Source organism: Lissotriton vulgaris, chromosome 4_1 (genome assembly GCF_964263255.1).
Source record: "Lissotriton vulgaris chromosome 4_1, aLisVul1.2, whole genome shotgun sequence".
Taxonomy (NCBI): Eukaryota; Metazoa; Chordata; class Amphibia; order Caudata; family Salamandridae; genus Lissotriton; species Lissotriton vulgaris.
Genome location: NC_141691.1, coordinates 1148587689 through 1148609386, shown reverse-complemented (window position 1 = coordinate 1148609386; position 21698 = coordinate 1148587689).

Below are 21698 nucleotides of genomic sequence, written 5' to 3'. Positions count from 1 at the left end.
TACATGGTCAAGGTAGTCTATCCAAGATGGTTCAAGACTTCATTATTTTCAATATAAATTTAAATATGCCATCTGCCATATCGGTAGCCCAGATCATCACTCCCATGAGCCATGGTAGTGACATGCTGAACTTGAAAGTTATAATTATACATCAGTGGTGGAACGGACATGCTTGATCTCCCACCAGTGATGGTGAATACCAAAAGCACAATAACATTAAAGATGAAGTGTCTATAACTCAGGAAGGAGTAATACTGTGATGCCCAAGAATCCTAATTTTGCAGAGTTTGAGCCAGAAAATGATTGAAGTGGCTCACGAAGGTCATTGTGGTGTTGGTGCCACCAAGAGAGCTCTCTGAGATCGAGTTTGATTTCCATATATAGAAGAGAGGTTTGGAAAGGAGCTAAAGGACTCTCATATATGTAGTTGTTTTTCTATAACCATTATTCAACATAATTTTACCATGTCAGAACTCCCAAAGCATGCATTGGAGAGAATGGCCATTGAATTTTTAGGTCCACTTGATAATGGCCATCATCTGATGGTAATTGTGGATGCATACTTCTGTTTTCCATTAATAGAGGTTCTCACATCCACAACTCATGAGTGAGTCATTGAGAGACTTTTTTCTACATTCCTGCAGCATGGGCCGTTCCAGCCATTTTGAAGACTGATAAATTACCGCCATTCAACAATTGAGAATTCTAGGATTTCTTGTTGCATCTTAACTTAAAGCCTAATAAGAGTACACCACTTTGGCTGCAGGCCCATGGACTAATTGAGTGTTTTATAATTACACCAAAAAAACAGTACAATGTGCAACATTTCAGATTCTCAGTTTAAAAACAGTTTTGAATTCAACCCTATGAGCCTATCATTCAACACCTCACTTGACCCCAGGTGAAAGCCCTGCTACTTTGATGTTTGGGAAAGCAAAGACAACCAAGTTACCTCAATATACCAACAAGATGGAAAGACATGAGAATATCACTCGGATGATGACCTTGGTTGAAAAAGAAAAGATGAAAGCTTATGTCAACCAGAAAAAAAAGAACTTTAAGTTTAAGACAGGAGATCTAGGGATAACCCGACAACTGTGAAGGAGAAAGTCTGATTCTCCATATGATGCCTCATCTTTCTATGCTGTGTCCACTATGGGAAATATTGTGTCTCCCCAACATTCTAGGAAGTCTGTTACCAGAGACTCTTCTTACTTTCGGCATTTCATTCCTCAGCCTTGTGATCAAGAAGGTGAAAGAAAGACTGAACCTGAAAACTCAGTAACTGTTGTTGCTTCTACAACATCTTCTAAAATCTCTGACGGTGAAGATGACAGCTCCCAGATTCCAGTAACCAGATCAGGTTGAATAAATAAAGTCCTTCACAACAAGGAGCTTTAGAGGAAACACACCAGGCCGCCCTCCTCTCATAAATCATCAATACAATAAAGGCCTGGCTGTATGAGAGTCAATCATTTTTCACTCTTAGGACCTGCTTCTGACGTGGGGATACCTATCTCCACCCGCTCTCTGGCGCTTTATCCAGTTTAATACAGTCCCAGAACTCTCAAGTCAAATGTCTTAAAAGGAGAATTGCTCTCAGTCAATACACAAAAATATATATATTCTACCCCACAGCATGTTAGAGAAGAACACTTACTGAAAATAAGTGAAAGAGTGAGAGGGCACCTCACATATGCCACACCAAGGAGGCTACTGGCAGATTCTCACCAGTATGCCCACGTATATCATCATCGGTTGCCCACTCACAGAAACAAAGAACATATAGTGTCTAATAGAGAGACAAAAGAGCATAAAGAGGCAACTGTCCCAAAACAAAAAACCTTTGATTTGCAGAGAACCCTGTTTTCCATGCAATTGAAATTGAGTTAAGACTCACTGTTAGCTTGCCCTCTTTGGAAAGTGCATTCTCGCCGTAAACGCAGAAAATTTGCCCTATTTGCAGGAAGGGAGTACTGTTTGCCACCTAACAACACCCTGGTGGGACTTCGAATCCCAGGGTGCATCGCTTGCTTTCCTGCAGCCCGAGTGTCAACCTCTGCTGCAGTGGGGGACGCTGACATCGCGCTATAAAGCGCCGCCTTCCCCCACGCAGCGCGGGGCCCTTTGAAAAGGGCATTTTCACCATAAACGCCGAAAATGTGCCCTATTTGCAGGACGGGAGGACTGTTTACCCCCTAACAACACCCTGGTGGGACTTCGGATCCCAGGGTGCACCGCTTGCTTTCCCGGAGCCCGAGTGTCAACAGCTGCTACAGGGGGAGGCGCTGACATCGGGCTATAAAGCGCCGCCTTCCCCCATGCAGCGCGGGGCCCTTTGGAAAGTGCATTCTCACCGTAAACGCCGAAAATTTGCCCTATTTGCAGAAAGGGAGGACTGTTTGCCACCTAACCACACCCTGGTGGGACTTCGAATTCCAGGGTGCACCACTTGCTTTCCCGGAGCCCGAGTGTCAACAGCTGCTGCAGGGGGAGACTCTGACATCGTGCTATAAAGCGCCACCTTCCCCCACACAGCCCGGGGCCCTTTGGAAAGTGCATTCTCACCGTAAACGCCGACAATTTGCCCTATTTGCAGGATGGGAGGACTGTTTGCTGCCTAACAACACCCTGGTGGGACTTCGAATCCCAGGGTGCACCGCTTGCTTACCCGGAGCCCGAGTTTCAACAGCTGCTGCGGGGGGAGGTGCTAACATCATGCTATAAAGCACCAGCTTCCCCCATGCAACACGGGACGTGCGCAGGACGCGCCGGGAGAAGCCCGGGATAAGGGCGGGACCGTCTAAGGCCGTCAGGGGCCGAAGAAGGCCGGGCAGAGCCACCCCTTTTGGCTGGTTGGGCAGTGACTGGACTGGACCCTTTTTGTTGCGGTAATCACTATATTATGCAGTCAAAGCTTGGCTCTAAAGTGATTTTTTTATATTGACTATTTGAAATTGAGTTTTGGGGCCTTATTATTTTTTTAGCGATTAGTTTATTCCTTTCTTAACTTATTTTAAATGGTAATTTGAGTCTCTGTAAACTTATATCTCCAAGAACCCCACGCTGAGTACCATGGGCAAAACTAATCCCCCAATCTCTCGCCCTCTTACAAGGCAAAAAACTGCCTCAACAACTCCAGTCCCGAGTTTAACAGCCGTCGACAAAATGTTACAAAACACAATAGGGGTGGTTGCGTCGGCTATAGAGAACACTGAAAGACATCTTTCACTAACACCTGCTATGCCCCCCCTCTAACAACCGGGAATATATCTTTAGCTACTGTTAATTCTCATGACTCGATGCTAGTGTCTTCTTTTGCTGAACTTCCATGTGCGCAGATCGTCCCAGATGCTAGCTCACCTATCAATCCTGCACCGTCTATAGTCTCCGAGGCGGCTAAAAAGGCACCAAATCCTCGCTCTAGAACCAAGAAGCCGAAATCACTTAAAAAAGTACCCAAGCGAACTATATCTACCCTAGATGCTCCAGAGGCAGAGTCAGGCCCCCTGTTTTCCACTCTAGCACCTCCGGTCTGGGCTACTGATTTATTAATTGATTTTCAAGCCCCAAATGGAACAGCTCATCAATTCTCATTTTAAAACCTTGATGAGTAGAATTGATAAAGTAGTGTCATTGATAAATAACAAAAGTGGAGGAGGAGAACAGCTACCCACTCCAACTAGGAATAACACTGTGAAAGTGGTTTTAGGCAATACCAAGCAGGCAACACCAGGTCATAGCCTAAATGACAGTCCTCGATCAGACTACCTGGCACAGGGATCGGTTTCAGCAAATACGCGTTAACGTACCCCTGACATTACTGTTCCCGGTCCTGCTATCCCACCCAGGGTCCACCCAGACACAGCTAGCCTGATTCCCCGTTACCCATCTCTTATACCAAAAGTCATTACTAAGCAGCGGCCAGACCGAGGCCTGGCGCCTCAAAACCCTGCTATGAAAGCTTCCGGCAATGGAATCTAACAATCTCCACCTTGTCCCCAGTTACCACCTGAGGCTTCTCCATATGTGGTGGTTTTAACAGGAGTTCCTTTGCTGTCAGGTGAGCGAGGCAAAACATTCAGATGGCTGGAGACGAAACTCAAAGATATTGGAGGGGATTGTGTGATTGTTAATTTTAGGGATCCCGGAGTAGTAAATCACATCCTTGAGTGCGGAGGTCCTTGTAATTCGGGTTCAATCAATCCTCTCCCCCTGAGGTATTTCTACTCACTGGATCTAGCACCGGGCGGGCTTGCACCAACTTATTACCACCATGGTGTGCAGGAAGTAGAATATAATATACTCATAGCCAATAGTTTCAGAGCCCTGAATAATGTGGATTGACTATTTCACCAACCGGGGCCCAACGAAATGGTCTCCAATGTAGCCGGGTGTCCTGTGGAGGAGGGCGATAGAGATGTGGAGGGCCTACCCCAGTTGGCTTTTAGGACTAAGAAAGATGGATCGACACCGACCCCAAAAAGATTAAGCTTAAACACCAGCCTTTTAGGAGATGGAATGGAGCTGGACATCCATATAGGATCTCCCCCTTTTAATGTGCTCTCTTCCACTATAGCTAATCCCGTAAGGGCTGAAACCCATAGATCTCTAATTGGGTCCTGGAACTTAGCAGGGCTAGGTTCTAAGCTATCCAATCCAGAATGGCGTGAGTTGGCGGACAAGTACGATTTGTGCTTGTTCCAAGAGACTTGGATGTTGACTGCCCCCTTAGGGTGGGCTTTGCAACATTCTATATACCGGCTGTGCAGGGACCTTGGGGAAGACCTTCGGGTGGATTGTGTATCTAGGTTGCCACCCATTTGGGGTGCGAAGTTAAAGTAATAGTTAAAGGAATAGATTCCCACTCCCCAGATATTCTCTGCATTGTACTTAAATATTTGGACGGTTCGACGGTGGTGGTTTTTAACATTTACTTGCGCCCTATTCCCCACTTGTTGGGGATATCTATGTTAGTGACTCTTGATGAACTTCTTTCTTCATTTCCATCACCGATACATAGAATTATCGGGGTGATTTTAATTGCCACTTTGAACCCCTGGCTGGGATCCCCTCTGTAACTCTAGATGAGGATGCCATCTGGCACATTCAGGAGTGCTCTATGTACCCGGCAAAGCATTTATCGCCTTTGGCCCTCCAGATCAATAAGCTTTTAGTAACTCATTTCCTCAGAGCCTGTAACAGTAGACTCCCTCTTGATGTCCCAGGGAAGAGCACTTATAACAGAGTGGGGAAAAGCACAACCATTGACTATATCATGGTCAATGTGGAATTTTGGTCACAAACAAGGGCCTTTACTGTAATCGATAGGGTAGATAGTGACCACAATCTCTTGTCACTAGAAATAAAATATACACTGGGACACCAACATGAATTGGGGGCACTGGAGACTTTCGCTGACCCAAATCTAATCACAGCGGTGGGTGGCAGACGTATTAGGTTGGCCAGGTTTGTGTTAGCTCCTGATAAAATAGCTGAGCTATATCAACATGCTGCATGCTCCCTAGCAGAGGCTTTCGAACTCCTGGTCGATAACTATGATCTTTTCTATTTCCAGGAGTTTGAGCATATCCACACTAATCTTTTCTCCACTCTGGCTCATTATTTTTACACCACAGTCATCAAGAAGCCACGGGCAAAAAACCAGGCCCAATGGTTTAACAAAAACTGTAGAGCGGCTAAACAAGCTCTTGTTAGGGAGGTTAAATCCGGTTCTGTGCTGAGTATTAGAGGGGCCAGGCATACTTATAAAAGTATAATCACTGAGTCCAAGTCAGAATAGGAGGCTTTAAGATGGGAAAGAAAAAAAGAAGCCCTGGACGCATGCGACTACAGGGCCTTCTGGAACCTAGTCAGAACAGGCTCGCCAGAGGGGTCATCCGCTATAATACCAAATCTGAGTGAAGAGGTCTGGATAGACCACTTTAAGCCTCTCTTTTCCCACATCGACTCTGCATCCCCAGCAGACCTACTCCCACTAATGAAGAGTACATCAGCTCTAGCATTATCGGATGCAAAGGATCCCGAATATCAACCTTGCACTATGCTCGAAATCCAGGCGGCCCTTAGAAGTTTATCTTCTGGAAAGGCTCCGGGTCTGGATAGGATCCCTGGAGATCTATTTTTGAGTGAACAGAAGGTATGGGTCCCCTATATTTGGATATACTTTAATGCCATCCTACATGGCATGGATAACCCTGCAACCTGGCTTCGAGCAGAGATCATCCCCATCCAAAAAACGACTTCTCCACTTGACCCGGCTAACTACCGCCCTATTAGTCTCATCGATGTCTTTCAGAAACTGTTTGCCCGCCTCCTACTAATGAGGTTGCAGAGCTGGATGGACGAACATCACATCATAACCTCCCTCCAAGCGGGCTTTCGTGCTAAGGTCTCTACCATCGACCAACTGTTTAGACTCCAGCTGGTCTACTGGAAGACAGTGACCATGGGGGCTGGTAGCCTTTACCTGATCTTTGTGGATCTTCGATCCGCATTTGACTTGGTACAGAGGGATAAGCTCTGGGCGATATTGTTAGAGATGGGTGCCCCGGCATATCTGTGACATCTGTTCAAACGTTTGCACCAAGGCATCTTTGCAAGGGTGAGGTATGAGAGGAATAGAGAGCTTTCGGCTAACTTTCCGGTGGAAAAGGTTGTGAGGCAGGGGTGCCCCTACCCTTCTTTCCTTGTTCCTCAATGGATTGATTGAACATCTAATGGGAGTGAGGGATCTAGATTCTCCTAGTTTAGCAGCCTGCAAGATACCAGCTCTGATGTTCGCTGATGATACCCTTTTGCTATCAAAATCTTCTATCGGTATACAACGAAAACTGGAGGCATGTTGCTCCTTTTGTAGATCTAGAAATCTGGAGATTAACCTTTCCAAAACCAAATATATGGTTTTCAACGCAAAATCATCCAACTGCCCCCACCTTCACATGGATGGTTCGGTGTTGGAAAGAGTCTCCACTTTCGACTACTTAGGGGTAACAATAAGCGATAGGATGGAATGGGGGTCGCATATGGTCAGGGCAAACATCAAGTTGGCCCAATTTTGGCGGTATTCTAAAGGTTTATAAGGAGTGTTCATTTAAATCCTTGGGACCGCCAGTGGAAATTTACAAAGCCCAGGCGAGAGGTGGGGCGCTGTATGGAGTAGAGCTATGGGGCCATGTTAGTGCCACCTCCCTGTCCACCACTGAGAATAGTTTCATCAGGCGCCTATTGAGACTTACCCAGAGCACACCTTTGGACCTTTTACGGTTTGATTGAGGTTTGACCCCCATACAGGAGGTTACCTTAAATCACCCTCTGCTGTACTGGCGGCGACTCTTGTCTACTCCAGAGCTCCTAAGTTATAGGGAGGACCTAAGGGACCTGTTGACCATAAGGGTTGTGGGGAAAATCCCCTGGCTAAAACATGTTAAGCAGCTCTGTCACGCACTGGGTAGGAGAGACTTGTGGCTCTTTCCGGAGGAAACTTGCGCCCTGACCACCAAGAGGTCATTGGTCATTGCACTCAAGCAACATCGAATAGACCTTATATCATCAAATCCATCCCTGGGTACGCTGACCAATAGATTTCTGGATGTCAAGGTTAACTACCAATTTGAGAAATTCCTGGATGATATCCAGCCCTTACTGGCAAAGAAATTAGATGTCCAATTTAGACATGGAACACTCCCACTGAGGGCTGTGACAAACAAGTGGTCAAACGCTTCCCATTTACTGAGTTCTTGCCCTGGGTGTGAAAGTAGTGAAGAGACGGATCTGCACTTTCTGCTCCTCTGCCCCTTCTACTCTAGGACCAGAGCTAAATGGATCGTCCAACTATGCAAGTCCAGGGGTCTCAGGGATTATAGGGAGTATTTAGAATACTAAAATACGACACCACCCCCTGATCGTGTTTGCAACCTCCAGATCCCTTTTGTCTATGTGGTGCGCAAGAGACGCCAAAATTAAAAAATGCCAAACTGCTCAAACTGCGCTAGCATAATTAGTGTAATCCAGAAGGCATCCCCAATACTAATACGCGCAGGGACCGACCTATTTTTCAATTTTTTGTTCTATTTTAATCTGTATAGGATCTTGTCATGTTTTTCATATTGTATTTTAAACTATTTTGAGAGCATTGCCTATTATCACGAGTGCACTGTATTATTGTATATTGGTTTGTTTTTATATTTGGTATATATGTGCTTTTATGGGTTTTAACCGATATTAAAGCTTTTTGACTGACTGACTATTCGCAATTGTGAGCCTACTCAGGTTAAAAGCACTACATGTTGCTAACCTTTTCCACGAAGGCCAACATGTTTCATTGCCATTTACTTATGTTGTGGCAAATTCGTCAGGGTGTCGGGTTCAATCACTTGCCTCACTGGACAATAATTTTTACATTGAGGATAGGCCGGTGCAGGCTGAGGGCAGTCATACCAGCTTCCACCAAACCATAAGGAGTTGTGTTCATCACTACTACCTCTAATAAGAAAGCACTTCCGTTGCTTATCGTTACACCACAGCCGCATTTACAAGGAGACGCAGCTCCCTTCCAATCTTGTGCCTGAGATCTGATTGATTGCCAACACTTCATAGGAAATTGGCCTCAGGAGTGGGGCCACATGGCCCCCTCCCATTGTAAAAATAAAAAATAACATAAAGGGCAGGCCCCGGGGATGAGGTCCCCGGTGCCGTATTTGGCCCAGAAAGGGAGGCCCCACAGCCCCCTTCCCAATTAAAGAAAAAAGACTGACCCAGGGGATAGGGTCAAAATAGGATGAGAGAAGGGAGCTATGCAGCCCCCCTTCCCATTCAAGAAATGCCTCCTGGTGCAGTGGTGCTTGGGGATGGAAATCCCTTGAATGTGGAGAGTCTTTGGGGGACAACAAGCCCTCTTGTTATATCCAGTAAGTCCTAGACAGCGGGATTGCTGAATGGAGTTTTGAAGGCCACGCACTCTTTCTCCACCATTCTGCAGACACACCTCTGGGCGTGCTTCTGGTTGGGGAATTAATTTCACTTTACTCCTGCAAGTATCAGGACTAAAGTGGACTACTTACCCCAACCAGTAGTGCATCAGGTTGCGCATTTGCCAAGTGGTGGAGAAAGAGGGCATGGCCTCTTACAACCTTTCAGCAGTCCAGTTGTGTGGCTCTTACTGGAGGTGGCTGGAGGTTTTTTCATTGAATTTCTATCGTTTTTTAACTAGTAGTCACATTTGCAGAGTGATGGAAAAAGGGGGCTGGGCCTCCGACCAGCTCTCCGGAAACCCGCTCTGTAGGACATACAGTAGGTACCAGGAAAGCTTCTAGCCCCTAAGGTACCTGAGAAGTAAAGTGGACTTCATCCCCCAACCAGTTCAGCACGAGCCGTGTTTGTAGAGTGGTGGAGAAAGGAGGCATGATCTCCAGAGATCTCTTAGCAAAACTGCTGTGTGGGACTCATTGAAGATCACAGGACGGGTAATTGGCCCCCAAAGAGGTCCTTCGGGCCATCTACATCTCCTATTAACTGCAGTATGTTCCAAACAGTGGGATTGATTAGACCTGGTAGAAGGCCCAGCCTATGTAATCCAGCATTCTGCAAATGCACCTCCTGACCCCCTCCTAATAGGGGGGGGCGAAGTCCAATTGACTTTTGAGGGACCTTGGGGGCCAACTATCCCTCCTGTTACTTCCGGCAATTCCCACTGTGGGGGTTTGCTGTGTGATTTTCTGTGGCCACGCCCCCCTTACTCCACCACTCTGCAAATGTGCATCCTGGTACACTACTAGTTGGTGGTTTTAATCCCCATGGCTCTTGAGCATCCCTTTGGCCAATTAGCCCTCCTGTTAACTCCAGTAAGACCCACACCGCTGGATTGATAAGAGGTGGTCAGAGGCCTTGACCCCATTTTCCACTACTAGGCAAATGTGCCTCCTGGCGCACTGCAGCTTGGGGAAGAAGTCCACCTCTGTTCTGAGGCCATCAGAATGCAAGAGGACCACATCTCCCAACCAGCATAGCGGCAAGAGGCACATTTGCAGAGTGGTGAAGAAAGGGGGCATGGTCTCCAACCACTTCTCCATAATCTAACTGTGTGGAACTTACTGGAGGTAACAGGAGTCCCTGTTGGCTTCTAATGACCATCAGCAGCCAAGGGGACTTTCTCCCCTACCGAGCAGCATGCCAGGAAGCACGCGTGAGGAGTGGTGGAGAAAGGTGGTAGGACTTCCAGTGGGTTGTAGGTATTTTTTTTAAAATGTTTTTTTTCCTATTTTCTAGGAAAGGGGGGATGCATGGCCTCCCTTCCCTGGACCATTTTGGACCCCATCCCCGGGGCTTGGTCCTTCTATTTAAAAATAAAAGAAGGAGGGGGCTGTTTGACCCCCTCCCCATCGATTTTGGCTACTGGGACCCCATCCACAGACCTGTCCTTTCTGTTTTTTAAATTGTAATTATATTTAAAGGGTGCAACCCCCTCTAGGCCATTTTGGGGCCCGGGGACCCCATCCCCGAGGCCTGCCACAATTAAAAAAATAAAATAAAATCACAAAGAAGGAGGGGTGGCTCAGCCCCCCTCCAGGTCCATTTTAGACCCCAGGAACCCCATTTCCGAAGTCCTGCCCACTTTAAAAAATATTTTTTTTTAAATAAAATTTGGTCCCCTTTGGGGGCCTAATTTGCCCCATGGAACCCCATCCCCCTGAGCCTTGCCTATAGTCTGGGTGCCCTGGTACCACCTAGGGCATCCACATTTAAAATGTTGGGAACCGCAGGGCGAATCTCAAGGGCCAACGGTCCCTGCCAGCTCACCCCCTCCTGCAGGAGCCAGCATTGCTTTGGGATCCAGGGAGCTGCTGACATCATTAAGGAATGTCTGTTACTCTGCTCGCTTAACAGCAAGTAGGGAACCATACCTTCTCTGCTTTCAACAAGCAAGACCATTTTTGCCCTCGCTTGTTTTTAAGCAAAGCTGGATTGCTATGGTCCAGGGGTGGGTACTCCTGAACTTTTCTGGAGCCGGCCTTGGGATGTGGGGGTCCCCAGAGCCATCTAGCTCTCCAGGAGGGGGTCATGTGGCCCCCTCCTTTGTTCAAATGTTCCACAGGGAGGTGGTGGTCCCCAGGCCGGCAGTCCACAATGGACCTTCTTATTTATTGTAATTTAGCCATGAGGAGGTGTTTTTTTTTTAATGAATGTGGGAGAGGCTGTAGGGTTTCCCAACAATTTTTGTGATAATGTGTATGCCCTGGGGAAGTGTCAGTCCTCGGGCAGTGAGGGAGGACCCACAACCTCCCCCGCATTTATTAAAAAAACAAAATGTGGGGAAGTGTTAGTCCCAGTGGCGGGGGATCCGTGACGCCCCCAACATAATATTAATTCGCCCCGGGGAAGTGGGGTGCCCTGGGGCAGATGGGGTCCTCGAGGCCCTCCCACATAACTGCAATTATCCTAGGAGGTGGCAGTCCCCGGGGATGAGGTGATTTATAATTAAAAGTGCTCTTGGGAGTTGGTGGTCCCCGGGACTATGTTAAGCCAAAGGACGTAGGCCTTGTGCGCTCCCTCCTCTATTCATCATATGGCCCAGGACGGGGCCCATCCAGGTGTTATTGTAAAGCAAGGGCAGGAGCCTGTGTTGCTTTTTTTTTCTTAATGTGGTCGTAATTACGCGATTATCGCAATTTTGCAGCAATTTAATTTTGAAAAAATACCTTTATGCTGGGGTGGGGTCCCCAACCACGTGGATTAGGGGGTTAGGGTATTCCTACCCTGCCCCCTGTTTTTTATTCTCACCTTTTTGCGGGGAATCGATGAAGCGGAGTCCCGAGATGGCTGCCAACACTTTCTGGTTAAAGTGTTGGCAGCCAATCAGAGTTCTGCATTTCCCTGCAGGAGCTCGTCTTTTTTCACGAAGGATCCGTGACCAAAGATATTTTCATCTTTTTCTTCTTAAATGTATCAAAAACTACTGAATAGATTTGCACCAAGAAACAAAAAGCACAATCTATGTAACAATATCTACCTTTCTGCCACATTTGGTGTAATTCCGTGAAGCAGTTTGGGCTGCAGGTTCGACAGTGCATTCCTGTGGGAATTAACATTACAAACGCACCCTTATTTCACAACTCTATTTCTCGGTCCCCACTGCACAGATCGCTCCAAAACTTTCCATGACACACAGAACCAACTTTCACACATTTTTTGGGAGCATTTCATGAAGATTAGTCAAACGACATCAACGTTATAGGCAAGTCAAAAAACTATTTTCCTATGGAAGCTAGGTCCTACCTATAACTACATACTGACGACTGCTAGTAAATTTTATAAGTATAAACTCACTCACACACAGACACATGATTGCATAATATTTAGTCTAATAAAATAAAATTCAAATGTAGTTTAAAATAAAAAAATATTTATCTGCTAATATTTTCATGTTATATAATAATTATTATAAATGTAATTTTTAAAAAATCGTTCATTTAATTAATGATACGCTTTGACATCATTATAATCATATAGCTGAACCCTAAAAACATGCTACTACCTTTATACCATGAGACCCAAATGGGTGAGTAGTGCTCTTTACAAAATCCTGATTGATTTATTGATACACTACCCTCCTTTCAATGCTGAAAAACCAATATATGCCTAACTCCTCCCTGAACTCTAAAAACTCATTACTACCCCATAGAGAACCCCAAACCAATCCCTGTTAAAGGCCCTAGCTTCACTATACCCTCCCCATCCCTGAACCCTAAAACCTCTTACTACTCTTATAAACTACCCACCACTGAACTCTAAAAACTCCTTACTGCCCCATACACTACCCATCCCTGAACCCTAAAACACCTACTACCCATATACTCTACTTATCCCTGATATATGAACTACCTTTATAATCAACAAAACTCATACATTAAATGTAAAAGAGAAAACATACTTGATTTAATATCCGGTACTTTCAATAACTGTATAGTTTGAAAAAGAGAAAATCACTCTATTTTCATTAATAACATTACAAATTTTAATAACCTAACATACAATTTCCAAAATATTGTCCATTGATTTTTTTTATCACATATTACTTTAATCTAAAAAAATGCATGTAGCAATTATATTTCTTACATTAATTAATTATAAATAATTTAATGAAAACCTATGCATTTTAAAATGATTTTATGTTCACGTTTTCTCATCATACTATTTGTGTAAATAGTTTAATGTAGATATGTATAGCTAGATATATAAACAGACATAAACATAGTAACCGTACATATTGTATATAATATAAACTTACACACATATATACCTGCAATTCGATGCCCCGATGTCCTTACCTCCAACTTGAATCCCACAAAGTAAATCTTGCAATGAAGTGGGAGGTACTGTATAACAGTTATCAAAGTTGCAATAACATGTAAATGTCCATCCAAGGCTATGTGTTACACAGTACTAAAAATCAAATCTGATTATATATTAGTGAGATACTGGGTGTGTTGGTGTCAGAATGTAGAATGCACAATTCACGAATGTACCAGAGTAATCAAATAATAAAACCAGTTATCCCTTAAAAACTGTTTATGACGCTTTATTGTTTATGAAGCTCTAATATTTGCGAAGCATTACTATATGTTCTCAATGCTCCTATACGGAAAGAAACACATAATGCACGACACCACATAAAAAGTGTATTATGGTAATGCAGGTTTTGTAAATGCCTACTGTTACAAAGCATGAATAATAACAACAGACAATAGTTCAAGAAAGGGAAGTCTCAACTGCGTGGAAAAAATATTCGCTATATGATTTGGAAATGTTTAAGCAATGCTGTACTAGAGGTTTTGAGAGTTTTACATACACAAAGAAGACAAATAGCATTTTGAGTTACAGTGTACCTGGTACATACAAAGGTTGGGTACTGAGTTACAATCAATCAATCAGTGTACTTGTAAAGCGCGCTACTTACCCGTGAGGGTCCCAAGGTGCTGTGGGGAGGGGGGTGCTACTACTGGTCTTAAAGAGCCTTCTGAAGGTGAGTAGGTCTTGGGTCTGCAGTATGTGGGTAGGGAGGGTTTTCCAGGTCTTAGCGGCGAGGTAGGAGAAGGATCTGCCGCCGGAGGTCGACCGTTGAATGCAGGGGACAGCGGCGAGGGCGAGGCTGGCGGAGCGGAGCTGGCTGGTAGGGGTGTGGAAGCTAAGTCTGCTGTTCAGGTAGGCTGTTCCGGTGTTGTGGAGTGCTTTGAGTGCGTGGGTGAGGAACTTGAAGGTGATTCTCTTGTCGGCGGGGAACCAGTGAAGGTCTCGCAGGTGGGGGGTGATGTGTTTGCGGTGGGGAACATTGACGATCAGTCGGCGGAGGCGTTTTGGATGCGTTGTAGTCGTCGTAGGTGTTTGGCTGGGATTCCTGCATAGAGTCCGTTGCCGTAGTCCAGGCTGCGGCTGACGAGGGCCTGTGTCATTGTTCTTCTTGTTTCGGTCGGGATCATCTTGTAGATCCTGCGGAGCATGCAGAGGGTGTTGTAGCAGAATGAGGAGATGGCGTTAACCTGCATAGACATGGAGAGGGAGGAGTCAAAGAGGAAACCTAGGTTGCATGCGTGGTCGGTGGGTGTTGGTGCTGTTCCCAGCGTGGTCGGCCAACAAGAGTCATCCTAGGCTGATGTGGTGGGTCCGAGGATGAGGACCTCCGTCTTGTCCGAGTTCAGCTTCAGACGGCAGCTCCTCATCCAGTCAGCGACCGCCTTCATTCCCTCGAGGAGGTTGGTTTTGACGGTGTGTGGGTCTTTGGTGAGGGAGAGGATGAGCTGGGTGTTGTTGTGTAGGAGATGATGTTGAGGTCGTGATGGTGGGCCACTTGTGCGAGGGGGTCATGTAGACTTTGAACAGCGTCAGGCTGAGGGATGAGCCCTGGGGGATGCCGCAGATGATGTCGGTGGCTGAATCGGAAGGGTGGCTGGCGGACGCTCTGGGTTCTGCCGGCGAGGAAGGACATGGTCCAGTCAAGAGCCTTCTCTTGGATTCCGGCTTCTAGGAGGTGTGTCTTTAGAGTGCGATGGCAGACCGTGTCAAAGGTGGCTGACAGGTCCAGGAGGATGAGGGCTAATGTTTCGCCGTTGTCTAGTTGGCGCCTGATGTTGTCTGTGGCGGCGATGAGGGCTGTCTCAGTGCTACATAATTTATGTTTGCATGTACTGAACACTGAAGATTCAAAGCAAACAAGCTGACAAGGATCACTACAGATCACAAGGGATTTTTACTCTTGTTCGGTGGCTAGCTAAACAAATGTGGGAACATCGCAAAGAGCAAGGCCAAATCAAGTGATGGGAATGTTTTCCAGGTATAGTAACCAATCATCATCTCATTTACCCAGCTAGGAATTGATTTCTGAGGCAGCCCACCTCTCTCTCTGATGAGAGAGGTTTGAGAGACTCAATAGATTACCATGAACATCAGATGTCGCCATGATAATGGTGGGGTGTAGAGTAGACTTCATGTTCTCCCCAGAATATCAAGCCTCCAAGATCTGCTTGGGGATTCCCACACTGGCGAAAAAGATACTTTTGATAATAAATAATGCTTACTTAGTTTGACATTACAAACGATTTCACTTTCCACAACTATATTTTCCTGACTTTGTCAAATTATGCTCAAACTAGGCGTGACTCTATCTTGTAACTCAAGCTATGTTGTGTTGTCATTTCTCACTATCTAAGCATACATAGAATTATGCAGCAATTGAATACTTTGGATTAGCATGCTGTTCTTGGTGAACTCTGGAGACAGCTTCCTACCAAATGTAAGTGTTCAAGGTCTCTACTGTCGGTATTTTAGAAAGTTTACTCATTCTATGAATTTACCATTGTTTTGTGTACTGTCACATCTGATGCCATTAGGTCAAGAGGGATTTAATTACTATTCATTTAGGGGATGTTGTTTGGTATTATTGCACCCGCGGCCAGATGTACAAAGCTTTTTTGTTCGCAAATGACCCTATTCAAAAAATCAATTTTTCAATGTACAAAGACCCTTACTAATACCAAATCACAGTGGTATGTGTGAATGTTTTACTACCACAATGCAGTCGCAAAACATTTGCATTTTACCACCTACTTCATTTGCGAATGTTTGTAAAAACGTTTTTCAAGAGAAGTCAGTGGTTCAATTTTCTTTATGAAACACATTCTGTTTTCCTTTAAGTAAAACCGGCTACATTTCAAGAAAAACAATATGTTTTATTGAAAATCAATCATAGATATGTTGGTCTGCTGACCCCAGCAGGCCAACATACCTGTGAAACATACGATTCTCAATGGGTCTGAAGTAGGTCTGTTTGCTACCCACTGGGAATCACAAAATGTGTTAAACACACAGTTGTCCATTGCTATGTGTGTTTACCAAAAAGTGAATCAAAAAAATACTCTATTTGGTAATCGCAAACACTTTCCTACTTACATCTGGCCCTTAGTTCTTTGTCCTAATGGGCTGAGCTTTGCAACATTTTGTTTATCTAATGCTGTTTGGTTTTCTCTGAGCTCATTTTAGAGAGACAAGAGTTGTTTTTTTTCACTCTTAGAGAGAAAACAATTTGCTGTCAGTCACATGCTTGAGGTTTAGAATCATTTCTAATAGTCTTCCTGAGCCTTGATTGTATGCCAGATCTCCTGCTACATTTGACTGTGCCTTATGCCAATTTCCTATGTATTTCTGACTGATTTTGAGGCCAATCTTATTTTGCTTTCTGCAATGCATAAGTCAATGGCGAGATTGCATGTTTTAACACTGGAAACATACTGATCTGGTGAAATTGTGACTTTGAAAACATCAGTTCTGTTCGAACAATTCTTCGGAGGCTCAAGACTTTGATTTGGCCCTTTTACATTTTAAATGCAGAGGAAAGGACATCCTAAAGCTTATTATTGTTCAGGGATGATTAGCGAAAATATGGGACAGGAATTTAAAATAGCAGTAGTTTTCTCTGCTATTTTCCAACATCATAGGTTCCTCTTCAGTCTACTGCTGCTGCCAGGCCAGATAATGAAGCCGTGTGACCTGAGGTTGCCAAACGTGAGCGCCTTTCAGGACATCTTGTGCCCCTCATTGTGATGAATAACTTGCATTTTTCTTACGCCAGAGCAGTCGCTGGATGGATGGGCCTTTGTGCCAGGGGTTTCACGCTCCACTGGTAGCGACCAGATGGCCCAGTGTCCGCACACTCATCATCATTTTCTCCAGGGTTGAGATAATATGGCGAGAAAACGTCCGTCTCTCGTCTAGTTCGATGAAACGTCTGGCGTATGATGTAGGAGCGTTGGGCTCAGGGGTTACGCTGTCTTTTTGAGCCACTCAGGCAGGTGCGCAGTTGCTTCACGCGCTCCCCAAACAATGACGCACGCTGTAATATCAATATCCTTTTAATGAGAGCGACAATTCACGGGCGATATATACTTTCGCTCGCTCCTAAGCAAATACAGCGAATTATACACAAAAAGATAAGCATCCTGTGGCCGGTGTGACGTGCTTTCATGTCACCGACATCACAGTTGGTATTGCTGTAAAACAATATTATTTAATTCTCTTGTTTTGTAAACTACTTTAAAATCCTCAGAATTGAGGGTAATTAAATTGAAGTCAGGCATCTAAAATGTAGGAATTTGCCACATTGAATTGTTATTTTATTTTGCTGAGCGCTAAGGCATTCGCATATTTTCTTGTGCCAAGAAAAGGAGAAATATATCCAGTAAAGTTACAGGCAACTTTGCACTATAACGAACATATACAAAATATTTTTACAACCAAGACACACTGGAGTAGGTTTATCATTCTTTCACACAGCGCAACACAACAAGCCACCTTGTGAAAGGAAAAGGGCAGAGATGCCCTGTATTTAACATTATAGGGTACATTCCTGTCCTTTCCAAGTGCTGGTGCACTTTTGGCTGCCTATCGCAAATACAGGCCCCCTTGCACCATGGTGCACGGGTGCCTGCATTGTACGCAGGGTTGTTTTTGTGCAGGAAGGTGCACCTTCCTGCATAAAAGCAACCCTGAGAGGCATTTTCCATTTTCTAGGTGGAAAGAGGAGAAACATTGAGAAAGAAAGATAATTGGAACTATGAACATTACCTGGACCCTAGCAAACTGTTCCAAGTAGTAACTATACTTGGGTCAGATAACCCAAAAACTACTAACCGCCTGGTCCTGATTAATGCGTATATCCCTCCAGAAACTGGCTTCAACGCAATACTTAAAAAGGTTTTCATGCATATCCAGGGCATTAGGGAGAAAGATCTGATGACAGACATAATTTTAGTTGGGGATCTAAATAGTAAGATTTCCAATTTAAGCTTAAACTTATTCAGTGATAAATTAAGAGAGGAAACTCTCTGTATTCCCCGGGCAGTGTTTCCTGAAAGTATAAAAACAAATAAACGTGGTAAAATAATACTAAAGGAGTTGACAGAGATAGACGGGCTCATAGCTAATGGGAGACTTCCATCGGATTCCCCGGCTAACTTCACACATAAATCATATAGAGGGAAATCGATTTTGGACTATGTAATAACGGGGATCCAATCATTCGAGCTGTTGAATGATCTCAATGTTATTGATACTCCGTTAAGCGATCACAAAATCCTTTCCATCTCGTTGAACATAAAGCCTCCAAGTTGTGATCAATGGTCACTGAACAATGACCAAACAAACTTCCACTCTAAATCAGGAAGATGTTATTGGAACGCGAGGGCGCGAGGTAATGCTGGATACAGCAATCTCCAAACTCCCGTCCTGGAATGGCTTTGAAATCGAAAATTTCTGCATTTTTATGAAGTCAGTGGTAGCAGGGACAAAAAAACTTAATAGGAAAAAACCTATTAGAATTCCCCCAAGCCCTTTGAGATCTCTAAATATAGAAATAAATAAACTAGTAAGGGCCCAATACCTGAATAGATCATCGGATACAGCACAAAAAATAACTAAGCTAAAAAGGAAAAGGAGAAGGTTATTGTCTAGGCTACGCAAAGAAAAGGAGGATACCATATGGGTAAAAATAAGAGAAGCAGCTATCCATGGGGAAATGAGGCAATTTTGGTCCCTCATAGGCGAAGGGTGCGGAATGAGAACAAGTCCCGCCCCCATTGCCATTGAGGAACAAATATGGAGGGATTTTGTCATCAACCTCTACGCAAGTAATAACGAGGCAAATTCTCAAATGTGGCGTACAGACACGAGGGAACCATTAGAACCATTTACGGAAAAGGATATAGATTTGGCAATCAGTGAAATGCGACATTCCGGGGCAATGGGCCCGGATGAGGTGCCCATTAACATATTAAAACAGAACAGGGCCAAATGGTGCAAGTTACTCTGTCCTGTCTTTAATATTTGTTTATCAAGAGGTAAGGTCTTACCTTCCTGGAAGGGAAGTATCCTGGTGCCGTTGTTTAAAAAAGGAGATCGCCTATCCCCTCAGAATTACCGTCAGATTGCATTACTGGACGCAGTCGGCAAAGTCTTCACAAGATGTCTGCTCAAGCGGATAAATATCTGGGTGGAGCACTCGGGTATTCTTCCACTTGAGCAGACAGGCTTTAGGAAAAATCACGGTACCCTGGATAACTTAGCAGCCCTCCAGGTAATAACAGACAAATATATTGGAGCCCGAAAGGGGAGAGTCTATGTGGCATTCATAGACTTCTCTACGGCTTTCGATAAGGTCGACCGACAGTTATTGTGGAGAAAGCTACACGATCTAGGAATGCCTCATGGTCTCTTAGGTTTGGTTCAAGACCTACATGACAACACATGGTGCAGAGTACTATTGGGGGGGGAAAGAGGCTTATCCCAGCTCATACCATCTGCAAATGGCCTTAAACAGGGCTGTCTTTCAGCCCCCCTTTTATTTTCCCTATACGTAAGTGATCTTCCACATAGAATATCAGTAGGTGAAGGCATTGCCCCACGCTTGGGAGATTCATACATCTCCTGCCTAATGTATGCGGATGACATACTGATCTTAGACCTTACCCCAAAGGGACTCAATAACCGTCTCCAATTATTACATGCATTCTCCGAAGAGCATTACCTGAAAATAAATATCTCTAAAAGTAAGGTAATGTGCATGGAGGGGAGGAAAAAACTAAGGTTAGAAAACATCAGCTGGGAATTGGGAGGAAAAAAATTAGAAATAGTATCATCCTACGTATTTCTGGGTAAGGTTGTGAATAGTAATCTAAGCAATAAATCCCATATTGAAAATAGCATCCACAAGGCAAAATCGCAGGGAAATGGCTTAAGAGCACTATATAAGTCGACTGGTAAAAGGCACTTTGAATATCTGTTGGAGGCATTCCGGGCAAAAATCCCCCCAACTCTGCTTTATGGCATAGAGTTTATTGAACTAACTGAATGGGGTTTCTTAGACACTGTTGAGGGATCCCTCTTGAGAAGCTTAACATCAGTTAATAATAGCTGTAGTACTGCTGCCCTTCGTTTGGAACTTGGGCTAAGAAGCAGCTGGGCACAGGCTTTGGCAGGAGTCATTCGCTGGGTAATATGTCTTATCAAGGGAAAGCCGGCAACATTAAGATCCATAATTAAAAAAGAGTTGATGGGCCCATTAAAAGAGTACTCACTACTTATAAAGAACTATAGGAAGGCCCTCAAACTCTTGGATTTGGAGGAAGTTTCCCTCTTAGCCCTTTCTACACAACAACTAAAGCTCACATTAAAGCATGCCACCTGGAAGTTGAGCTATGAAAGGGATCGTAGCCTGATTTTTCAAAAAAAGGGGACAAACCAAGTTGTTGATTCTTGTTTGGTAAGACAAATACAACCCTACGCCACTTGGAACATGCCCCATGGCTTGCGCCGCTTCTGGCTACTTCTTAGGCATGATATACTCCCATTGAACAAACTGCTAGCCAAATGGTATGGCATTTCCAATATATGCAATTTTTGTAACAGTTCAGTCCAGGACTCCCTACACGTCTTGTTAGTTTGCCCAGCACTAATGGCACTCCGTCGGCAGTGGGTAAAGCCCGTATGTATCCAGTTCGGTATTTTATCTGCTAAATCTTTGATGGATGCAATCGTTTGTCCCCCGAATGAGATTTTGTAAATGTAAATATAAATGTATAGGCATTTATATAGCGCACTACTTACCCGTAGGGTCCCAAGGCGCTTCGACCGCTGCGAAACCCTTCCTGGCTTCCCTGAGAGATGGTCCCTTAATGGGTATCTCCAGGGTGAGACCAGGCATCCCCGGCGGTCTGGTGGGGCCGTTAGTGAAGATGAGGCAAGCTAATGCCCAGAGTTGCCGAGTGTGATCACTGATCAGAGTGGGCACCAAGGCGAGAGAATTATCGAGTCCGCTGACCCTGGTCCAGAAACCTGCCGCGCCGGGAATCGAACCCTGGTCCCGGGCCGTCCTCTGCTCTTGGGTCTGCCGCCTCTAACCAGTGAGCCACACTACTACATTTTGTGTAATAGAATTTTTAATTTTTTTAAATGTTTTTTAGAATTGTACTAGTTGAATGGCATGAAATTTGGTATATCACTGTCAAATAGGTTGATAACATGTGGCCTTATTTTATTATGTTTAACTTGTATTATTGTAATATGTGGATCTCCACGGAGTTCCAAAATCATATTTATAAATAAATTCAAAATTGAGAAAGATATTTCTCCTCCTT